Raw genomic sequence first — 17,904 nt, forward strand, 5'->3', positions numbered from 1 at the left:
CCCATCTCTGGGGCATCTCCCACAGCTTTTCCTGCACCGCCTCTGGGGCATCTCCCGCAGCTTTTCCTGCAGTTTTCCCTGCACTGCCTCTGGGGCATGTCCCGCGGCTGTTCCTACACCACCTCCGAGGCATGTCCCGCAGCTCTCCCTACACCACCTCTGGGGCATGTCCCGCAGTTTTTCCTGCGGCTGTTCCCGCACCATCTCTGGGGCAACTTCCGCAGCTGTTCCCACACCATCTCTGGGGCATGTCCCGCAGCTGTTCCTGCACCACCCCGGGGCATCTCCCGCAGTTGTCCCTACACCACCTCTGGGGCATCTGCCGCAACTGTTTCTGCACCACCCCAGAGTATCTCCAGTAGCTCTTCCTCCAGCACCCCGGGGCACGTCCCGCAGCTCTGCCTACACCACCTCTGGGGCATGGCCCGCGGTCTTTCCTGCGGCTGTTCTTGCACCATCTCTGGGGCATGTCCCGCAGCTGTTCCTGCACCACCCCGGGGCATCTCCCGCAGCTGTTCCTGCACCACCCCGGGGCATCTCCCGCAGTTGTCCCTACACCACCTCTGGGGCATCTGCCGCAGCTGTTCCCGCACCACCCCGGGGCACGTCCCGCAGCTCTCCCTACGCCACCTCTGGGACATGTCCCGCAGTTTTTCCTGCGGCTGTTCCTGCACCATCTCTGGGGCATCTCCCGCAGCTGTTCCTGCACCAGCCCGGGGCACGTCCCGCAGCTCTCCCTACACCGCCGCTGGGGCACGGCCCGCCGTTTTTCCTGCCCCGGCCCCGGGGCATGTCCCGCAGCACCTCTCCGGAGCCGGGGCCCGGGCCCGGGCGCGCGCCCCCGCGCCCCCGCCCCCCACGTGCGTTCCCGGGACAACGGCGGGCGGCGCGTGTGCGCGCAGGCCCTCCCGCCGCCCGCCCCCTTTTCCCGGGCTCGCGGGGCTCGTCCTCGCGCGCACGGGGGCGCGCCCCTTCTCTGCCTCCCTGCACGGGGGGAGGAGGAGGAGGAGGAGGAGGAGGAGGAGGAAGAAGAAGAAGGCAGGGGGCGGCCCCGGTCCGGCCGGAGCCTGAGCGCTTCCCCGCGCTCAGACCTGCGGCTTGGAAGGGGGCTCGGCCCCCCAAGGCCCAGCGAGGGGGAAGCCATGAGCACCTAAGGGGCGGGGGGCGCCTGCGGAGCCCCCTCCGGGGCTGGGGGAGGGGAGCGGCAGCAGCAGCGGGGCCGCGCACCAGCCGCCGGCTTCGGGATCCCCACGGAGGAGGAGGAGGAGGAAGAGGAGGAGGAGGAGGAGGAGGAGGAGGAGGAGCACTGGGTGGTCGACGAGGCCCGGCCGGGAGAGGAGGGCGAAGCAGCGGCGGAGCCAGGTGAGGAGGGGGCGCCTCGGGGCTGGAGACCTGCAGCTCCTTCCTCGACACCGCCAGTCCCTGGGGATGCGTCCCTTTATTGTTGCTTCCACTTTCCCAGGCGCTCAGTCCAGGGCTCCGCACCCGCTAGGCGCTCAATAAATAGGATGGAATGAACGGGGGAGGGGGGATGGATGGGGGAGCCGCCCTCTTCCCCCTCGCAGGCGTGGGGGGAGGGGCCTCCCGCACCCCAGTTGGGCTTCGGGGGAGCTCCCGGGGAAGGCGAGGCACCGGGCCCGCCTGCAGCGAGGTCGTTTGGCTCCCCTGCGACCGGGAAAGGTTACAGCTTTCGCTGTGTGCATGCCTGTGTGTGTGTGTGTGTGTGTGTGTGTGTGCAGGCAGACGTGTGTGTGCAGACGTGGGTGCGCGCCTACGTGTGCACGCGCGCGGGTTTCCATGCATACATATGGATGCATGCATGCGGGCGCGCACGCCTGTGGGGATGCGTGCATGCATGTGAGCTTGCATGCACGCACCCATGCAGCCATTCATGTGCTTGGGACCGGGTAAGAAGAATAGGCTTTTTGGGGTTCCTCGGTTCCCCCAGATTCGCTCCTTGCAGCCGGCCCAAGTTCATTCATTCAATAGTATTTGTTGAGCGCTTACTATGTGCAGAGCACTGTGCTAAGCGCTTGGAATGTACAAATCGGTAACAGAGACAGTCCCTGCCCTTTGACGGGCGTAAATTGTTCCCCCTCCCCACCAACCCCGTTCTCTAACTCCTCAATTTGTCCTCTCCTCACCCCTGGGGGATTTGCCGCGCGGATCCACTTCGTTGACGCCCGCCTAGGGTAATGGTTTTTGTTTTTGTTTTCCAATAAAGAGGCTTTGTGATAACTCAAGTGGTTGCGGTTTAAGGTGGTTTGTTCTTCAGATGTAAATAACACAAAGGAGAAGTGTAAATATTTGTTTTCTTTCCCCTCTGGTGTTTGTTTTTCCGTCCTCTCACACCTTAGCCTCTCCGCCTTAGGCTGCGGGTTGAAAACCCTTGTGGGGATAGGGGAGGGAAGCCTTGATGTGAGCGGTAGGGTAAAGGTGTGATCAGCTGGGCAAGATAAAAGTTGGAAATTGAGATTTGGCTGGGGCAGTTGGATGTGTTCATCAACAGCTGAAGGCGCTGTGTGATGCTACAAGGATTGCTTACAGCAGGGGCTTAGAAGCATTGATTTCTGCAACACTTATATTTTCCATTCTTGGAGGAGCTTACTTTGGGCCATATTTCAGACCTCTCCAGTCATGCTGGAGAGCAACAACTTTGCGCTCTTAGTTGCTTATGTAAGCATGAGCCGTTCATATTTCCTGTTCTTTAAAAAAAAAAAATACAAACGACCCATGTTGTGGAAGTGCATCAGGGCTCAGATGATGATCTAAGCGTTTCCCCTGCTTTTGCTATTTAAATTTCTCAGCAGTCCCAAGCTTTGATTTAACCCCGAGTTTGTCGCCTATTAAAGAATAGTCTTTTAAGGGATCGTTTCTGCGTTTCAATTTCTTTCCGGCTCCTATTGGTTAAATGAAGGAATCTGGACCGTGTGCTGCTGCTGCTGCTTGAAGATAAAGGCAAGACGGGATTTCATTGTTGCTGAGACTTTGCTCTCAAGCATCTGGGGAGAAGCCTCTATTGTCAAGTTCTTTTGAGAGGAGTTAACTTGTGACTCTCTGAAGTTCGAGTGCAGTGTCCATTTCCGTGATCTGTCTGGAGCCACATCCGTGGCATGAATTGGCGAGGTGGAGATGCTTTGCAGAACAGGCAGATAATGGGGTGAGGATGAAGTTCATTCATCTCTCTCCGCCTGTCCCCCATCGTCTCCACTGGAGTCAATGGGCTAAAACAGCACTTTGGACAGAGACTAGTCAGGACACAGCTGGGGATGGAGGCCCAGTTTCCAATAATAACCGACATGGGGAGGTGATAAGAGTGGGTGGACGTGCGAACTGCTGAGTGTACCGGAGAGGAAATCGTTGGGAGATGCTTCTTAGGGCTCTATGTGGTGCATTTTCAAGGAGAAGGTGAGACCTAGCTGTGCTCTCCAGAGTAGTTTCATATGTAGTCATATTTTTCATGTCATCATATTTTTCATGTCATTTTGTAGTGTACTCTGCCAAGTGCCGAGTGCAATGCCCTGCACACAAGCGTTCAGTAAAGACCACTGATTGATCTGTATCCCAGCCGAGCTGTTCTGCCCCCCACCCCCATCACTTTCCATTACTTCTAGCAAATGTATGCATGTCAGAGGCAACACAACAGTGAGATTCCCAGTGGAATTTATTATTATTAATAAAATTATGCTCTTACTACGTGCCAAGCACTATACTTAATGCTGGGGTAGACACTAGATAATCTGGTCGGACACAGTGCCTGTCTCTGGGGCTCATAGTCTAATGGGGAAAGGAGAGTTAATGTTGAATCCCCATTTGACAGAGGATGAAATTGAGGCAGTGGAAATTTTGACTTGCTCCAGGTCACGTAGCAGGCAAGTGGCAGAGCTGGGATTAGATCCTGGGTCTCCTGACTCCCAGGCCCAGGCTCTTTCCCCCAGAACACGTACTACCTTCCCTGACGCGTGTGTGTAAGCATACATTTTCTTCATCCATAATCAGTTTTAGTATTTGTTTCCCCGTGTAGACAGTAGGCTCCTTGTGGGCAGGGATCGCTTTCATTCATTCATTCATTCATTCATTCATTCATATTTATTGAGCGCTTACTATGTGCAGAGCACTGTACTAAGCGCTTGGAATGAACAAGTCGGCAACAGATAGAGACAGTCCCTGCCATTTGACGGGCTTACGGTCTAATCGGGGGAGACGGACAGACAAGAACGATGGCAATAAATAGAGTCGAGGGGAAGAACATCTCGTAAAAACAATGGCAACTAAATAGAATCAAGGCGATGTACATTTCATTAACAAAATAAATAGGGTAATAAATATATACAGTTGAGCGGACGAGTACAGTGCTGAGGGGATGGGAAAGGAGAAGAGGAGGAGCAGAGTGAAATGGGGGGAAAAGAGGGTTAAGCTGCGGAGAGGTGAAGGGGGGGTGGTAGAGGGAGTAGAAGGAGAAGGGGAGCTCAGTCTGGGAAGGCCTCTTGGAGGAGGTGAGTTTTAAGTAGGGTTTTGAAGAGGGGAAGAGAATCAGTTTGGCAGCGGTGAGGAGGGAGGGCGTTCCAGGACCGCGGGAGGACGTGGCCCGGGGGTCGACGGCGGGATAGGCGAGACCGAGGGACGGCGAGGAGGTGGGCGGCAGAGGAGCGGAGCGTGCGGGGTGGGCGGTAGAAAGAGAGAAGGGAGGAGAGGTAGGAAGGGGCAAGGTGATGTAGAGCCTTGAAGCCTAGAGTGAGGAGTTTTTGTTTGGAGCAGAGGTTGATAGGCAACCACTGGAGTTGTTTAAGAAGGGGAGTGACATGCCCAGATCGTTTCTGCAGGAAGATGAGCCGGGCAGCGGAGTGAAGAATATACTGGAGCGGGGCGAGAGAGGAGGAAGGGAGATCAGAGAGAAGGCTGACACAGTAGTCTAGCCGGGATATAACGAGAGCCCGTAGCAGTAAGGTAGCCATTTGGTGCAGAGGAAAGGGTGGATCTTGGCAATATTGTAAAGGTGAAACCGGCAGGTCTCGGTAACGGATAGGATGTGTGGGGTGAACGACAGAGACGAGTCAAGGATGACACCGAGATTGCGGGCCTGAGAGACGGGAAAGATGGTCGTGCCATCCACGGTGATAGGGAAGTCTGGGAGAGGACCGGGTTTGGGAGGGAAGATGAGGAGCTCAGTCCTGCTCGTGTTGAGTTGATCGCTTCTACCTACTCCCTTGTCTTTCCCAAGTGCTCAGTACAGTGCTCTATACACAGTAAGCTCTCAATAAATACCACTGATTGATCCTAATCCAACTGTGGAAGTGGAGAAATTTCACAGAATGAAGGATTAATGCTTCATTTCTCAAATGGTTTCTGTAGCGATATTCCTTTTTTGTCCCTCTTCTATACTGCACTGTTAGAGGCATTTAACTAACGAAAAACGTTTGTATGTTGAAGGCTGTGAGAAGCAGCGTGGCCTAGTGGATAGAACACGGGCCTGGTAGTTAGAAGGACCTGGGTTCCAATCCCTGCTCTCCCACTTGTCTGCTGTGTTGCCTTTGGCAGGTCACTTTTCTGTGCCTCAGTTATCTCACCTGTAAAATGAGGATTGATTTTATTGGGGTAGGTACATACTGCTTGAATCTATGCCAGTGCTTAGTACAGTGCCTGACACATAGGCAGTTAAGAAATACCGTAAACAAAAAAAAGCTGGAGATTTAGTCCTTCGAGAAATATTGTCTTAATTTAGAAGAAAAAGCTAGTGGGGGTTTAGGTTTTTAGTATTAAAACTGTTATAGAATTTGAATTCTAATGGGCCAGATTGAATGGTCAAATAAGATAGCCATGCATTGGCATGTGAATAAAATGGCTCTAGCACTATTTTTTTTTGTGGTGCGTCAGCTTCCTGCATTAGTTTGGCAGCATGTCACGTATTGATAAATGTTTGGTCCTAATGTGCCAAGAGGTCACATGTCTATTTAAGATGCAGCAAACCAGAAGAACATGACATAATGGAAAGTCCATGTGCCCGCTGCTTTGGGCCAAGCATGTGGCCAACTTTCGGTTAGTCAGGCCCCGCGAACCAATTTCAGGATGTTTCTGGCCCCTCACTGCTGCTTTTTCCTGCAGTTGCTTGCCTGTCTTTTGGCCCTCTTAATGCTTGACAAAACTTTGATCGGAGCAGGGATAGACAGAGGAGTTAGGACTTAAATTATCTGCTATTTCCTTTTTAATGGTAGATCTGGTAATATATGTGGTGGGGAAAGAAGTTGAAATGAATGGCCAGAATGAGGATTTTGTTTATCCTTCCTAGCCCTTTCTTCCGTTATTATGGGTAATGAAGACTTTCCTCAGATCTAATTGGATCTTTTTATGTGATCTGACACTCTCAGGATTTCTTATACTACTCTGTACATTTCAGAAGATACTGAATTTGTAGGCCAAGTAATGACCAAAACTGGCAACAGACTGTTATTTAGAGCTGCTATGCTGGGACATTGCCTTTGCAGGTCCAGTTCAAAATGGAACACTAACCCCCTACTTGAGTCTTCCCAGTTTAACCTGAATACAAAAGTTTCTTTTTCTTTCACTCATTTTCCCTCATTTGTTCATTCGTACTTTGCTGTACACTTAAATACCTCAGGGATGTTGGTAATTAGAAGCTGCTGGAAAGGCAACAGGGGTTTCTGACCTATCAATACTTGACCTGCCTGTCTCTCTGAGGGCTCCAGCAGTGTGGCTTGCTGGATAATAGTACGGGCCTGGGAGTCAGAAGGACAGGTCCCGGCTCTGTCATGAGTCTACTGTGTGACCCTGGGCAAGTCACTTAACTTCTCTGGACCTTAGTTACCCTATCTGTAAAGTGGAGATTACTGCTGTGAGCCCCATGTGAGGCATGGATTGTATACGACTTGATTAACTTTTATATACCCCAGGGCCCTGTTATGAGTCTGCTGTGTGACCCTGGGCAAGTCACTTAACATCTCTAGGTCTCAGTTACCTTATCTGTAAAATGGGGATTACTGCTGTGAGCCCAATATGGGGCGTGGACTGTGACCAACTTGATTAACTTTTATCTATGCCAGGGCTTAGTTTGGTGCCTGGCATGTAGAAAGCACTTAAACCCTGCCCCCAAACAACAACAACAACAAAAAAGAGAGGTGGAGGGGTAGGGGAGAAATCTGACCAAGCGAACAGGGATTTCTTGGTTTAGAGTAGGAAAAGACTATAGGAACTGGACTATCCATGACCACCAAGTTTTATTCACTAATTCTCCTGCTTCCCTTTCTAAGGTACCAATGTTCTGGCCATTTCCAGCAGCCTTTCCACCCTTCCCTGGGCCTCCCTTAATGCTTTATCCTTTGTCACCATAAACTAATAAGGGGGTTAATCGTTTTTCCTTCCACCAGGTACATTCATAGCAGATAATTCAATAGCATTCATTAAGCTCCTATTGCGTGCCAAGCACTACTTAGCTCTTGGGAAGGTACAGTAGAGTTAGACAAGTTCCCTGCCCTTGAGGGGAGTGTGTTATTGTGGGGAGGGATTGTGTCTGATACATTGTAGCATCGCAGTCTTCCAAGGGCCTAGTACAGTGCTCTGCACACAGTAAGTGCTCAGTAAATATGATAGCAGATATGGTGCGGCAGTTCCCCTGCTAATTTAAGAATAAAACTTACTCCAGTTGTTGAGATCCTAGAGCCAGTCCTGTGCTGAAATCCACTGTATTTATGCAAGAAAGTGTCATTCAAAGTGGAACTAATGATGTTTAGTTTTTTGAAGCTCTTATTTCCCTTGCAGATACTTAGGGACAAACACTCATGTGAGTTTTGGGACAATCTCAATTTAATCATTTATTTTGATGCACTGCCCTAGATGATTTACAAAGGAAGAGGAATGTTGCAAGGTCTTGCATGACCCTGGAAAGTACAAGACTTTTCAGGGACTCTCGGTGACCAGAAAAAGCGTTGAAAAAATGCGCCTTAGTGGGCCGAAAGCCAATAAATCACTCGCGGGTTCCCAGAGAGATTGTTTGGCTCTTATGTCCAGAGAGCCTAGGGGACTTGTTAGCATTCGTAAGGACCACCCAGATAACACCACCTAAGGAGATTAAACCAATCCAGATTGTTTCAGAGTTTTTTAGAAAAGTCTCCTTGAATTAATGCCAGCTTCATTTCTCGAGAAGACATATGTTAGAGGGCTAGCTCATCCCAAGGTCTTTCCCATTCTAAGAAGCACTGCTCTCTCCCATCTTAATTGGGAAAGTAAATGTGCTGTAGAGGATTCATCCAGGGCCTCCATTACATTGTCCATTCATGGTCGTTGGTTTAGCACAGGTGACAGGAATGGAGGGAAATCTCACTTTCTGCTCCTGCCAAATTGCTCTATTTTTCTTCCTGCTGAATCCCCCTGGTTGTTGAGTGCTTCTTTGAGATATCTGCCCCTGCCTACAGAATGTAAGCCCCTCTCCCATTTTGACTTCGAATCTTTGGCAAAAAAAAAATGGAGTGGATCTAATTAGACTCGGCTTTTATAGTGACTTTGCATTAGGGAAAGGATGAACCCAGCTTTAGGATTTGAATCAGGGTCCAAAGTATGGCCTAGAAAGGGTAAACTCTGAGCCTACTTAATTCATTCAATCGTATTTATTGAGTACTTACTGTGTGCACAGCACTGTACTAAGCGCTTGGAAAGTACAATTCGGCATCAGATAGAGACAAATCCATTCTGTCCAAAGAGGAATGTCTAATGTCAAAAGATCTGTCTTTTCAGTGTTGTGTTTTGTTTTTAAATTGGTCTGCCTATTGTGAAAGTTAAAGGAAACATCCTGTGTCATTCAAATCATATAGACAAATGCTTATAATCATCATATTCTATGCCTAGATTATCTGCCAAATGCAAACTCAGTTCACGTTGTCCACCTTTCTTTCTGACTACTATCTTCTGAATGGTGGCTTGAAGTCAGGAGGTAGCCCTGAAGTTTGTCCCAATTTCCAAGAGACCCGGGAATTCTGGGGTTAGTTGCTGACAGTTTGCTGAACTCTTAGAGCTGTTCTTTTAATGTTACTACTGTTTTAATTTGGGACCCCTCAAAAATAAAATGTTGTTGTTGTGGGCAGGGAACGTATCTGTCAACTCAGTTGTGTTGTACTCTCTCAAGTGCTCAGTGCAGTCCTTTGCCCGCAGTAAGCGCTCAGTAAATACCAATGATGGTGATGATAATTCAAGTTTAGGCTTACTACTAATTGGAGAAAGGGTGTGTAATGGCTATAGCGTAAAATTGAAAGCAGGATGTTTTGAGAAGCAGCATGGTGTAGTGGAAAGAGCATTAGCCTGGGAGTCAAAGGACCTGGGTTCTAATTGTGACTGCCACTTGCCTGCTTTGTGACCATGGGTGAGTCACTTAACTTCTCTGGGCCTCAGTTACCTCATCTGTAAAGTGGAGATTAAGACTATGTCCATCCTGATTATCTTGTATCTACCCCAGCAAATAGTACAGGACCTGGCACATTGTCAGCTCTTAACCAGTACCGTAATTATTACTATTATTATTATTCTGAGGCTTGGTTCTTGCCCCTGTGCTTTCCTCTTTGTGAGAACCATAACACAACACAATAGCTGCTCTATGCATACTTTTTTTCTATTTAATACCCCTAAGAGCTTCCTGGGAAAAATTATTATATTGCTATTATATGAGTGAATTATATTTGTTAGCCTTGCAAATAGGTAATCGAATTATATAAACAACGAAACTTGTTACAAGTCCACCCTCAGGAGTCAGTTACACAGAGGAAAGTAAATCCACCTCTTGAGATTCTTGCCCTAGCATGTGGCTATTTCCAAGGGGAATTCTAAGGATACTTTCTTTGGACTATAAAGAGCGAAGGACGTATAGAGAAGGCCTTTCTCAGGGGTCTCGAGTGGTCTGAACTAATCCAAACTTCTGGCCATTTAGTGAAGTTAATTTTGAGGAAGTTCTCAATGTTAATCATTGGCCCTGAGGGAGGATATCACAACTTTGAAAAAACTTTTTGAGTGAAAGACATTCTAAAAGGATTTACTTTGTTTAAAAATTATGAATACAGAAGTGATTTGGTAACTCACACTTTGTTAAAGAATAAATGAGTTGAATTTTGGTATTGAGCTACTGGATTCAGAAACATTAAAAGGATGTTTCAGCATTCAGTGTCAAAAGTATTGACAGATTTTTGAAAAATTAAAATACTTTTTGATGTATTTCCTGAATGTAGCCAGTTCAGTTAAATCACCTTTTGGGTCATGGTTTTCTGAGTAAATACTTCAGTATTGTTATAGATGAAACTATATTTCACCCAAACCTAGAAGCAAGTATTGACTTTGAGATTACTTTCAGAAACAATTTTTTAAGAATTTCATAAAATTTTGTTCTAGAGTATCGATCCCATAACATGTCTTTAATACTGAAGTTACTGAAAATCACTCTCCTTTATAATGGCTAATTTAGAAACCCAGAATTGAAAAAGTTTATAGATGTTCTTCAGGCTGACATAAGAACATGTCTTCCACTGTTGGTTGTCTTTCTCCATTCCCTGGCTGCACCTTACATCCAAGGGAGTTCTTGTGGACTCTTGTGGACATCTGTTTAAAAAAAAATTAAGAAGATGTGTCAAGCTCAAATATAATATTGCAAGTGATCTGACAGGGTCTGATGAAGTAGATAAAGGTCTGTGTACATTCCCAGGTTGCTAGGAAAAGAAGACTTTCCCTAATTATTTGAATAGTTTGTGCTTATTGCTTCATTATTGGTAAACCTATTTGGATTCACTATCCTAGTGGCATGGGTGTCATGAGTGAAAGACAGGGCAAATAAGCATCAAAAGTCAGTATATGTATTAAGTTAATACTCTGTATAGAAAATTTATAGTAACTTTGCCAGATCCGCATATTCAAAGGACTCTTCTGGCAATATTTTTAGTAATGAAGCAATTGAGTAAATAGGGCTTGCCTTGGCTTAATTTTACTATTGTTGGAAAAGCTTCCATTTAAGGAAAGGGCTTTTCTTCATGGTGAAAGTTTCTTTCTGATCAGCAAGGAGAGTACAGTAATAATTGGCTAACATTTGTTTGAGTGGATAAAGGATGGTATGAGGGTTTAATGGGACGAATCCAATAAAGGTTTTGTTTATGCCATTGGGTATCTGTTAATTGTCTTACCTCACTAAAATCCAGCCTAAGTTCCTGAATGTTCTTGAGTTGGAAGAAATAGATTAGATTTTAACTGGTTTTGAAATTTCTAAGATCTAACACTTTTTTTTTCTCAAAAATCTTTCATTTGTAAGTTGAGTTAAAGTACTTTTCAGCATAATAGTCTTGTATTCATTTTTGTTTGGCTTTGGTTTCTGTGTGGCCTGAGGTTCTGGGCAAATAATTTTACCACTGTTATTTCAGTTCAGTTTTATCAGCTGAACGGTATTAATATAGGTAAAACCACTCATGCTGATGTGAACTTCCTGTATTTTAGTGTTTGCGGAGAATATTTTTGTTCTTGGTAGGTCATTTTCTTTTTAGAAGACAAATCCACCTTTAATTATCCCATCTTGGGTTTCTTATGATCAAGGTGATAATATGATCTTGTGAGAATAGGCAGTTTTCTAACTCTGCACCCAAGTCTTTGGAACTGGAATGTTTTCACTTCTTCTCCAAAGAGAATTTTTTTCTTGAGACCCATGACAAGTTAATCTCTGCCAAACCAGTGTCTAATAGAGTCTAAGGTTAACGTTTTGGGGTTAGATCATTAAGATTGCTGGGAGCTCAATCAGTGAGATGTTTAGACTAGATGTCCTTGATTAAAATGACTGATCACCACATAGAATACATGGGGGTAATCAGAACACCGATCAGTTAGTTGTAACCTGTTTATTTGGTGGACATTGTTTCCTGAAAAGTATCTGGGGAGTTCCTCAGTTTTGGTGCATCACTGTATGGGAGTGAACTCATAACAGTCTAAACACTTGGTTGAGCCTGATGTGGTTTTCATTACAGTGAGTCAGAACAAGATGGGGACAGGCTTCAGAGAGGAGAGTAACTGGCTGGATTCTTGTAACAGGAGCTGTCGCATTGCAGGCTGACCTCACATAAGGGGAGGGAAAAACAGCAAAAAACAGGAAGAGCAGGTAGTCTGAGAAGACAAGCCCTGGAGAAGCTGTAGTAAGGAACTTTGGAAAGTCTCCTTCATTAAAGTATGGGGGAGGAGGCATAAAGGTGTTTACCTTGCTAATGTTTTGAAACATTTCATGACTGGTCTCATGATAAAGCACTTTAAGAAGGAGTATATTTTTAGAAGAATCAGGAAAAATAAATATTGGGGGATATTAAACCCCTACAGGTGATTTGCATCTCAGCAGATCCCAGGAAGAATTATCAGCTGTATCCTTCTGGAACAACCTACCCCTGTCCATAGGTTCAGCCATCCCTTCAGTCTACGAATTTCTTCTGTTAATTCAGCTGTAAACTACCTTAGTCTTAGACTCCATGTGGCAGTGATTTTCATTCCTAACCTTTGTGCTGCATCGATCTATTCCTCCTTCCTTCTAATGTCTTGTGTGTCTTGTTTCCTTGTGTGAATTTAGGTTGAACTGGTTGGGACCATGTTCTAATCCTGGGCACTATATGATGTAGCTCATAGGGTGTTAAATAAACGTTAACATTTTCAGTTGTCAAGATCCTTATGCTCTTGTCAGAAATAGATTTGATGAGTTTGGAGAAGGCAGGAGGGACTTTTTTTTAGCTTTTCTTTTTGTTGGCAAAATCTCTTTGGAAACATGAATCCAGTCATCTGTCATCACAGTGAATCTGCCTGAGCTTCTTGGGAATGATTTAATTGTAAAGAAGTTGGGTACTTTTTTGCTACTTCCTAATGTGTGCATTTTGGGGAGCTTTGACTCCTGTTCAAAATCATTTTAAGGAACAATTGATGCCCAAGGATACTGGACTGGCATTGTACTCACCTGTTAATGGTTTAATTTTTCATACATGAGCAAAATGTGTAGAGGGTGGAATTAGAACATGCAAATGAGAACTTAATTTTTTTTTGTTCAAAAAGGTTATTTTAAAAATTGACAAAGCTTAAATCAATATTCTAAAAGTAAGATCTAGAATGAAGACAACTTTTAAAATTAGAAATTGGTGCATTTTTATGGAACCAGGGTATGAAATGAAGTAAATCATTGTGACTTTAGATTACATCATTTACATAATGTACATGATTCCTTCTTTGGACCAGATAATGTTGTTGAAGAGTTTTGTTTAAATAGATTTATTATTAGGCATTATTTTTAAAATGAAATACAGACAAATTTAGTAGTTTTACAACAAAATGCATAGTAAAAATTAATGTGATGCCCTCTTCTTTGTGAATGATTAAAATAAAACAAAATTTCCCAAAATTATACTCCAGGGAAACATGGAATTTTTTTGTTTTGAAATCCTAGGATGTGTGAACTTCCAGGAATGTTTGTGATCCCAGCTTAATCAGCAAACAGTAAACTTTTTTCTTTCCACAGAAAGCATTATCATTTGTGACTAAAGTGTTTGAGATGCTAGGATCATTCATTTGAATATAAGTGCAGTAAGTAAAGTTCAGTCAGTGTTGCAGTGTATTTCATTGAAGAAATGGGAACAAAAGTTTGTTTGTAACTTCCATAGAGTTGATACAAAAGCTCCTTTGACCTTTGAACTTTTTTGTCTGCATCTGAAAGAAGAATTGTTTAAGAATGGGAAAACCTGCTAGTGGACTAGGCTTCTGCTTTCTCCTGACTTTCCACAACACTGTTGAATGTCCTATCTAAAAAAAAAAGTGTTAATTGAAAGGCACATCACATAAACCTCCTAAGAAACTAGTATAGATGTCCAGACCCCAAAACGAGTGCTCTTCATCACTTCTCGCTAAGTGCACGTGACCCAAAAGATGATCATTTTATGTATTTACTAGACTGACGTTTGCCTTTGATTCCTTCCCCTGAGCTTCTTCCCTGATTTTTTTTCTGCAGGTATCTTCAATCTCTAGCTTTGAAAAGTTTCTGTATTTGGGTCCCATTAATTCCCAGATTTTTGTCTTTTGGAGTATTTTGGGCTATGTTCGAAGTATGAAACCCAGAGTCATAAGGAAGGGGTGTGGGTGGGTGGGGATGTGTGTGTGTGTGTGTGAGAGAGAGAGAGAGAGAGAGAGAGAAATATTTAGTATTCTTGCAGTATTCGTCACCCAAGACTAATTCCCATTGTATCCTGGGACTACCCCCAGCCAATATGACGTTTTATAATTATTTATAAATGGGAAGGGCAAAGAAGCATACATTTACAAGAACAACAAGCAGCACAATAATAGAGTACAGTAAACACAGTTGGAGCTTCTCGTAAAATTTTGGTATCCTGTAGGGCTGACCCCAGGTTCAGGTTGGCTTGGGTTTCTTTCTTTCTCCAACTCTGGCCCTTGCAGAACTCTAGTCCAGAGGTAACATTTAGGTCCTGTTTTAAAAGATAAAGGGTCAAACATGTTTGTCTCTCTCGCTGCTGTAGACCCCAAAACAATACTCTGAGGAGTGGGTTAGGGAATCCCTAAATGTATTTACTGGCTCCAAAACACAATCAACTGGAGTCCTCTTGGATCATGTGTCATGTTTTATATTTTATAGTCATCCCTTTATTTTGGGTTCATTTGATTTTTGAATATAGATTAAATTGTGTAATGTTTTGAACTGATGAATGTTTTTCATGCTAACAACTGAATGAGGCATGGGGTAAAATAATTTTAAATGGCTCAGTAGAGATCAGTTTTAAAGTGACTCAATAAAATTGTCCACCCAGTAGCCTTTGAATTTGAGGGGGTGGGGGTGTCAAGATATTGGGCAGCTTTTTCCACTCTCAAACTTAGAAGCTAGGCAGACCACCCCATTTAGAGAGTCAATCCCAGGAGAGTCAATCATTGGCAGAGATAGATGCAGTCTTTCACTCCAGAACCTGGGGAAGTCCCTCTGAGGTGCCTGGTCTCTTTTAAAGGCTGCAGGGAGAAAGAATAGGAGCTTTATCTGGGACTCTTGAAAGGATGAAAGAATAAAATGTCGGAATCAAGAACAGCAGACCTTCAACTTGAGCTGTATGAACTCAGGAGTCAGTATCCCCAGACATGTCTACCAGAAAGTGATTTTTTTTTCCAGGTCATTCAGTTTAGTGTGACAGTCCCTTGGCCACCACTTGATCAGCTCTACCTAGCTCTTGGGACAGGGACTGTGTCTAATTCCTACCTGTGTATTCTTTCCCAGTGCGAAGTACATGTGCTATTTCTATTACTACGATTTTTTAGTGGTATTAGTTAAGTACTTATGATGTGCCAGGCACTGTAATAAGCCCTGGGGTAGACATGTTAGGTTGGATACAGTCCATGTCCTACTTGGGGCTCACAGTATTAACCCCCATTTTACAGATGAGGGAACTGAGGCACAGAGAAGATGTGACTTGCTCAAGGTTACACAACAGACAAACGACAGAACTGGGGATTAGAACCCAGGTCCTTTTGACTCCCAGGCCCATGCTATCTACTAGACCATACTGCTTCTCTTCTACTATTAACCCAGGCATCCTTGTTGTTTCTTCCCCAGCCTACCATGTTGCCTGTAATATTGGTTTTAAGGCTCTGTCAACTCTCTCCTCTCCTTAATCTCACTTTTCTCCCATTGTTCAGTTCACACATTTTGCTTTTCTCAAGCCATCCTACTCACTGTGCTTTGATGTCATCTCTATTTCCATTCTCACCTTCCCTTAGGCCTGGAATTTCCTCCCACTTTATATCTGGTAAATTATTATTCTCTCCATCCTCAAGGCCTTTCTGAAATCACATGTCTTCCAGGAGGCTTCCCTGATTGATCCCTCATCTCCCAATCCTGTTTCTCATAGTCCCACCTACTACCACTTTAGCATTTTTGGAGCCACCTCGGCACTTGGGGCACTCAGACTCCCCCTCTATTCCTAGAAATTCCTCAGTGCCTTTTATCTCCCATATCCAGTCGTTCTTTAAATCCTGCTTGTTCTTCTAGGAGCACTTAGGGATCTATTTTTAAACTTTATTGCTTCCCCCAACAGCAATTTGAGTATGTCTCCTCTGCTAAATTGTAAGATTCTTGAGGCCAGGGATTGTGTCCACCTATGTATTCTTTCCCAGTGTTTAGCACAGTAATGGGCACACTGTAAGCCCTAATAAATACTACCTCTCCCTCTATTGTACTGTCCCAAAAACTTAGTATAAAGTTCTGCACAGAGTAAGCATTCAGTAAATACTGATCATTCTTTTTTATTTTTTCCGCTTACCTCCTTCCATTTTCCTCTGCTTAGCTGTCAGTTATGCAGGAGCATTGAAGCAGTGTGGCCTACTGGAAAGAACATGGGTCTAGGAATCAGAGGACTGAGATTCTATCATTCAATCAATCATATTTATTGAGGGTTTACTGTGTGCAGAGCACTAAACTAAGGTGTTGGAGAGTACTGTATAACAGATTTGGTAGACACGTTCCATCTCTACAAATTCAGCTATGCTATTTGACTGCTGTGTGAGCTCAGTCAAGTCACTTCTCTATTCCTCAGTTTCCTCATCTGTAAAATGGGGATTGGATACCTGTTCTCCCTCCCACTTGGACTGTGAGCCCCTTGTGGAACAGGGGACTGGGTCCAACCTGATTATTTTGGGTCTACCCTGGCACCTAGTACAACACTTGGCACATAATAAATACTTAATAATGAAAATAATAATTGTGGCAGTTATTATTCCTCTCAGTAGTATTTGTTGAACACCTACTGTGTGCAAAATGCTGTCCTTAAACACTTAGGAAAGTGTGGTAGAAAGAGTAAACCTGATCTCTGCTGTCAAGGAGCCTACAGACCAGGCAGGGAGAAGAGCACTAAAATAAGTTAGTAAAACAAATTGATTCTGTCAGTAGCCCAGTTCATAGATCCCCATCTCTTCAATTCACCCTTCCCCCTTTCAACCAGAAACTGGCAACTGACACTGGGCCCTGATGTGCAGCTGCACCTTTTAGTTCTCAAGCAGACAGTCTTTGCTCTCTGGCAGTGCGCTCCCTTGCAAACCATTCTCTAGCAGTTGTGTTGAGTCTCTGCAGTTTTTGATATGAAGAGAATGATGAAATTCTTTAATCTAATTCATTCATTCATTCGTATTTATTGAGCACTTACTGTGTGCAGAGCACTGCACTAAGTGCTTGGAAAGTACAATTCAGCAACAGAGAGAGACAATCCCTGCCCACAATGAGTTCACAGTCTAGAAGGGGGGAAACAGACATTAAAACAAGTAAACAGGCATCAATAGCATAAATAAAAATAACTAGAATTCCAGAAGACTATTCAGTAGCCAGTGGTCACCTGGCCATTGATTGATTTTTCCAGGCCTCTTGATTGCTTTTGGGATATGGAGGAAGGGGTGAATTCTGGAAATATTGGGGTGAAAGAAGCAATACGATGTGGAGACAGACTGAATGCGGAGGTGGAAAGAGAGGCGGAGTCCAGTGGCATGGCAAGGCTACAGACTGGAGAGACTGGGAGAATGATGGTGGTGTAGACTGTAAACTAGTTGTGGGCAGGGAATGTGTGTGTTTAGTGATACATTGTACTCTCCCAAGGGCTTAGTACAGTGCTCTGCACGCAGTAAGTGCTTAGTAAATACGATTGACTGATGGGTGGTGTCCATTCTGTTGGGTGGAGGAGAGAATTTGGAAGGGAAAGTGAATCCTAATTGTCAAGTAATAGTCATCCCCTTAGGGTTTGAGAGCATATTCTTCCTTGATTTATTCATTGAATTATGACTCGCTAGTAACAAGGCTATAGCACTAGACAACCTTATCCTTCCTAATGTAGTATTTCTTCTTAAAGTGATTTATCATTGTTTAATTGA

General features: G+C 44.7%; 1 protein-coding gene across 1 annotated transcript in view; it reads left to right on the forward strand.

The window, feature by feature from the left end:
- Positions 1-1,270: 1,270 nt before the first annotated feature.
- The window catches only part of ARHGAP32 (Rho GTPase activating protein 32), a 368,820-nt gene continuing 352,186 nt past the window's right edge, over positions 1,271-17,904 (forward strand). Inside the window, exon 1 of the mRNA XM_029074544.2 lies at positions 1,271-1,362. The gene's annotated coding sequence lies outside the window, so the exon portion shown is untranslated. The remainder of the gene's footprint in view (positions 1,363-17,904) is intronic.

Source organism: Ornithorhynchus anatinus, chromosome 11 (assembly GCF_004115215.2).
Source record: "Ornithorhynchus anatinus isolate Pmale09 chromosome 11, mOrnAna1.pri.v4, whole genome shotgun sequence".
Classification (NCBI taxonomy): domain Eukaryota; kingdom Metazoa; phylum Chordata; class Mammalia; order Monotremata; family Ornithorhynchidae; genus Ornithorhynchus; species Ornithorhynchus anatinus.